The following is a 6,353-nucleotide window of genomic DNA, read 5'->3' on the forward strand; positions in this document are numbered from 1 at the left end:
CAAACATACTGTGTTTACTTGTAATGTACATTTATCTGTGTCAGTGATGGACTCAGTCAGTTTGACAGGCATCATATAATCTAGTCAACAAAATCTAGAAAAAGGCTTTTCAACATGAAATGATGTCATAATGTGTTAAAATGGCACATATCACTCCAACAGTCTGACAGGTATTTTAAATCTCAGGCTATTTATTTTCAAATAAGAAATATATATAATGTTTTTACATTCCGCAGTAAGACGTTCAGAGTTTCTCTGTCTTCTAAGGTCTGCTTTGGGTTCAGAGTTTAAAGAAAACAGCAGTTACTCATCTTTTCTAACTTCATCCAGGACTTTTTTTCACTTTGGTTATTTTTATCATTCAGTACCCACTGGTTTGCCTCATTCTGACTATGTCTTCTTTTGCTCTTTTGCTTGGATCACTGTTTCCACCTTCTCTATAATCCTGAATATATTCCTGAAATTCTCACTCTTTTTGCTGATTTTCATTCTCTTTGCTTCTGATATCATATTTTGAAGGATGCCTGCCATATTCACATATCTAAATCTATCAGTAGAAATTCACCTGTCTAGACTAATATCTTTTTAAAATTAGAAGATTCAGGGGCGCCTGGGTGGCTTAGTCGGTTAAGCGTCCAACTTTCGCTTAGGTCATGATCTCGCGGTTCGTGGGTTCGAGCCCCACGTCGGGCTCTGTGCTGACTGCCAGCTCAGAGCCTGGAGCCTGTTTCGGTCTGTGACTCCCTCTCTCTCTGACCCTCCCCTGCTCACGCTGTCTCTCTCTCTCTCTCTTTCTCCTAGGAATAAATAAAACATTTTTTAAAAAATAAATAAAATTAGAGGATTCAAAGTAAATCTCACTACCTTTCTTTCAAAATTTGTTCCACTCATTTCCTTATCATTGTTTATTAGATCATATTCTTTAAAGGTGTGAAATTTTAAATAATCTTTAATGATATATTTTTTAAAAAGCTTATTTGTTTATTTGGAGAGAGAGTGCCAGAAGGGGAGGGGCAGAGAGAGAGAGTGAGAGAATCCCAAGCAGGCTCCACAGTGTCCGCACAAAGCCTAATGCAGGGCTCGAACTCACAAACCATGAAATCATGACCTGATTTCAAGAGTTGGATGCTTAACCGACTGAGCCACCCAGGTGCCCCAATGGTAACTTTTTGCTAATATTGTTCACTTTCCCTGAATTAATTATAAAGATATGTTGATTTTATTTCAAGAAAGTCACATGCTTCTTTATCATACATTTCCACTGCTCCATCCAAATGCAGGTCTTCAGATTTTTCTTTCCTTAAGTACCATCCCTATGCAATCCATCCTATCAGTAGCATGATCTTTCTATAGTGTCGTTTTAATCATTATCACTTCTCTGTTTAAACATATTCTATAGTTCTTCATTCCTATATTTATAATACCTAAATGTGATAGTAGAGCATTCAAGATTTTTTAATTTATCTAGGTCATCTTCAACTTTTACCTTTGAAATACAGTACCTCTCAGCTAGGTATTCTAACCCTTGCTATGTTCCTGAAGTATGGTCACCACTTATTGTAGGTTTATACCTTTATTTTGTCACTCTCTATGCCTGGAATATACATTAAAAATTGTATTGAGAGTGATGCTTTCATTCCTACCTGTTGAAAAGTGTTTGTTTATTTTTGTTTAATGACAAATAACATATATTATCTAGATAAATCTATTTTGGATATATTAATCAGAGATGATATCACTTCCTCCTGATCCTAAATAACACTTGACTGAAGGTTTATTTTGCACCATGTCATTTCTAAGTTTCATATTATGGTAACTATCTATTCCCATGTCCCCTAGAAGAAGAGCTTGAATGCAAATGAGGGCCGAAAGGTTAATTAAAATAAGTATCTTTTAGGAAGGAATTCTTGCTTGTGAAATGTCATGGTTGTTTCAAATCTGTGTAGTTTTGCCTTTTTTGTGGAGTTGTTGATTATCTCAGGTGCTTTTCAGTAAAAGAGAAAACATTATAGCCTCTGTGAAGCAATTTGTAGTAAATCTTTAACTAAGAATATCAGTGTTGTTTCCAAGGCTTATTTCCCACCTCTCCTCTTCTTTCTTTTTATGTTAGCATGGTTGAATACTAAACCCTAACACTTAACAACATAATACCGGAGTTCAAATATGAACCTTACATTTTGGAGCCCTGTGTTCTCACTCGAAGTTAGCTGCTAACAAGCTCTCTGACATGGAGCAGTCATCCCGCTGTGTGCCTCATTGGCCTAAAAATAAGGAATTCAGCTATATTCTCTCCATTGCCTTAAAATTCAAAACTCTACGATTTTTTTTTTAATTATGAAAGCCATGTTTAAATTTACAACTTACATCAGATTTATAACCAAGAAAACAACAATGTAAAAAGTTCAAAGAATTGTCTCAATCAAGCTACAGGACAGAGTGGTTTATCACAGTCAGAGTGAAAGGTGCAAACTTTTCCAGCTGGGTGGAAGCCACCAAATAAACTGATCTTGCTCAGCCATGGCCAGTGCTGACTCAGGCCTTTAATACAACTACCCAGTATCAATGCACATGTAAGTTATGATTTAGATCAGTACAACCATTATATGCCTTTGAAAATGATGACGAGGAGGCATTTCAAGAGGCCAATGTAATTCATTCCTAGAAGAGCTTACAAAGCAAAACTTAATGTCCGTTACTTTCAGTTCTTGTAGAACTGAGTTTTAAATCTGTGTGTAATTAGAACCGAGTATCAGATTTTTCTTATAACAATAACCCTAAATGGGGATTTATTTAGTGCTATACAGAGAGAGATCACAAGACTTTTATGTAAAACAATTTGTACATCCATTGAGAGCTCTCCAGCTTCCTTTTAAAAGGTTGTGCACACTCTGCTATAAGATGCCAGGTTTGGGTGAGTGTGAAACATATCCTGACAGTTTAATTGAAATAACTATTGAGCATGAAGGAAAAGCACCTGTTGCAAAGGCAAATAAACAACAAAAATCCCTGCTGGCTTTTTCAAACAAAGTAGAGAAAATCAAAAGGACTCTTTATATAATCACAAGAAATTAATGTATCAAATGGAAGAGGTGTTATCAGAATTTAGGCATCAAGAATTATTGCTGAACTACAGGCTGTTACTGGGCCTTGGGCAAATTATACTTCCCAGTCCACAGTTGCTTTCATTGCCTGACTTATAGGAGTGTCATGAGAATCTACTGAGAGAGTAGAATATAAACATTATATATCCTGAAACACTCATCATTAAGTATCAGTGAATTGGGAGTCATGTAGAAATCAGAGTATTTCAATACAAATTTCTGATTTCTGTAGAAAATCTACAGTGTTGGCAGACCTACGTTTCCTTTTTCCTACATGGCAAAACTATGCTGGAGCTGAGTAGCTTGTTTAAGAGTTTAGCATAATTTTGTATTATGCCATGCCACCAACCACAGGCCAGCTTACTCCTGGATCCTTAAACACATTTGCTTACGTGATGCCCAGAATAGTTACTCTGAGGAATTTTAATTATTTAAAAGCTTATCAGAATACATGTATTTAAAAATATTTTAAAATAACCTCATCTATCTCCATGTCACTTTTTAAATCTCCATAGTTTGTTGGGGCTGAGGTTTTTCCTATAGGGTCACTAATTCCATCCTTAGTTTTCATTGAGGTGTCCTTATATTTCCTGGATATAAAGAGCCTGTGGGTGGATGAGGAAGTAACATATACATCAAAACTGATGTTAGTAAATTATCAAGTATAAAGAAACCATTTCAAAAATTCACTCTACATGGTGATATCTTTCACCAGGGTATTTATTTTAATACTCAAATTTGATTTTATATTAGAAACATTAAACAAATAACTGCAAATTCTTATCATCTCTCTGTTTGATGTTTCTACCCTGCCTTATTTTCTGTTGTAATTTAATACAACAAATTCAACCGTGGAAAGTAAAAGTAAATAGTGGAACAAAAGAACCCTTTCAGAATACAAAGAAAGGACAGAATATTTTATACATTGTGACTATAATATATGGCAATCTGTTAGGAACCCTTGAAAGAATGTACCCTTCTCATCTGGCTAATTTTAATGAATTTGATTCTAGTATAACAAGTTGCTTAGAAGAGAGTGAGAGGTGTGAAAAATGTCTCTGAAACAGAGAAAGATGTAATGTTGGATATCACTTGTTTCAAAAAATTAGGAAAATTATATGTATTATATTATATTGTACATATAAAACACACAGTCACACACACACACACACACACACACACACACACACTATCTTTTGAATGAAACAAAAACATCCTGTAATGTTGGTAGTATCTCGAGAGGTGACTGCATTTCCAGGGAATTCAGTGAATGAATTTTTATTGTTTTCTTTTTTTTTAATGTTTTATTTATTTACTGTTTCTTTGTTTTTAAGAGAGAGAGAGAGAGCATACACAAATGGGGGAGGAGAAGAGAGATACAGGGAGAAACTGAATGCAAAGCAGGCTCCAAGTTCCAAGGTGTCAGCACAAAGCCTGATGCAGGGGCTCTTGAACCCACCAACCAACCTTAAGATCATGACCTAAGCTGAAGTAGATGCTGAACTGACTAAGCCACCTAGATCCACCTATTGTTTTCTTTTCTTTATTGTTATTGTTTTCTTTTTAATAATTGTTGGATTTTGAACTCTGTATTTATTACTGTTTCAAAAACAAAGAAACTAACAAAGCAAACAAACAAAAAGAAAACAAAGCAGGTGACCTGTTTTGATCCAATCAAAAGTTTCTATCAATTATGCGACCAGTTGAAATTTTTAAGCTGGATGAGAAATACTATTTAATTGCATCACATTTAGCAGCCTTTTATAAAAATAGGTAAGTATAGTCACAGAAAGAGTAATTGCATGTAAGATTATAATAAGTATCCAGAAATAATCATTTTTAAAAGTTCAGCATAAAATTCTTTGAAAGATGTGGTTGATGAAAACCACATTATTGTAGAAAACTTCAGATGCAGTTATTTCCATACTAAATGTCACTTCTTAGCTGAAAATGAATAATCTTTTTAAAAATGTATATTAAGCTCTAAATTTTCAAAAAACAAAAATATTTTTGAAACCATGTAATAATGAGCTAATGAATTATGATTCATTAGAATGAGCTAATGATTATTATGAATGAAAGCAAGAAATTGTTATTTGGCAAAAAAAAATTACTGGAAAAGCAAATGTATACCTTTCTTGTCTCTATGACATCCAAGACTGCTAGAAGAATACAAGTTTTCAAAAAATGTTCAGAGACAAACCACTGCATTAAGGTTTGGATTCAGCATGTGTTATGCTGGACTGAATGTGTTTTAAACTTTCTGTGATGTCTTTAGAAATACACCCTAGGGACAATAGTCTTTACCTTTGACCAACTGTGTGTGCCTGTGTGTCTGTGTGTGTGCACGTACATGCATGTGCACGCCGCACACATGCACACACTTCTTGATTGGTGGATGGCGACTTTCATCACTTTGGGAGGTAATCAATCATGACTTCCTCAAATAAACCTCTAGTCCAACACATCCTCACCTCTTTAGCACTTGGAACACCTGTGTTTGACCTTTCTGATGAATCTTCTATTTTTCTTTCTGTTGCCTGTCTTCCTTACTTTGGTCCTGGTAAGCCTATTACATTATACTGACTTATCTCATACCTCTCCAATTCTTATTTCAGCTCTGTCAATTATGGTGTTAAACTTACTGTTCTTAATTTTAAATATTATATTTTTTAATTAAAAAATATTTCCCTTTCTGCAATTCCAAGTTGAATGGCAAAATTTTCTACCCTGTCTTTTAAGTTCTTCCACATATTAATCATATTGATATTATAGTTTGGCTGATAATGTCATCATTTGAACTTCCTGAAGATCTGTTTTTATTATGTATTATTGTTTCCCTCTTTCTCTCTCTCAGTTTTTATTATTATCTTTCTCTTTTCTGACTGGCTATTTTACGTTAAAACTCAAGCATTATGTATAAAAAAGGTGAAAATAATATGAGTGTCTCCTTTCTATCATATTTTAATTTTCTATTGATTTTCTATTGATTTTATTTTCCCCAAAGAATGTATGCTTTTTCTTCTGAAATTCAGCTAGCAGAGGAGTTCCATCAATCCAAGATCATTGTGATCTATTTAGAAGTTTAGATTATTGCAAGTTCAGCCTCAGTATTAGGGTTGGTTTCTTTTTAGTTTGATCTTACTTCTAGAGAAGACTGTAGAATAAAACAGCCTCTGGGAAAAAAGTGAAATAAAAATGGTCAGCCTCATATTCTAGATCTTCCCTCTTTTCCTAATCTCACCTCTGTAA

Source organism: Hyaena hyaena, unplaced genomic scaffold (assembly GCF_003009895.1).
Source record: "Hyaena hyaena isolate Hyena2069 unplaced genomic scaffold, ASM300989v1 scaffold_1120, whole genome shotgun sequence".
Classification (NCBI taxonomy): domain Eukaryota; kingdom Metazoa; phylum Chordata; class Mammalia; order Carnivora; family Hyaenidae; genus Hyaena; species Hyaena hyaena.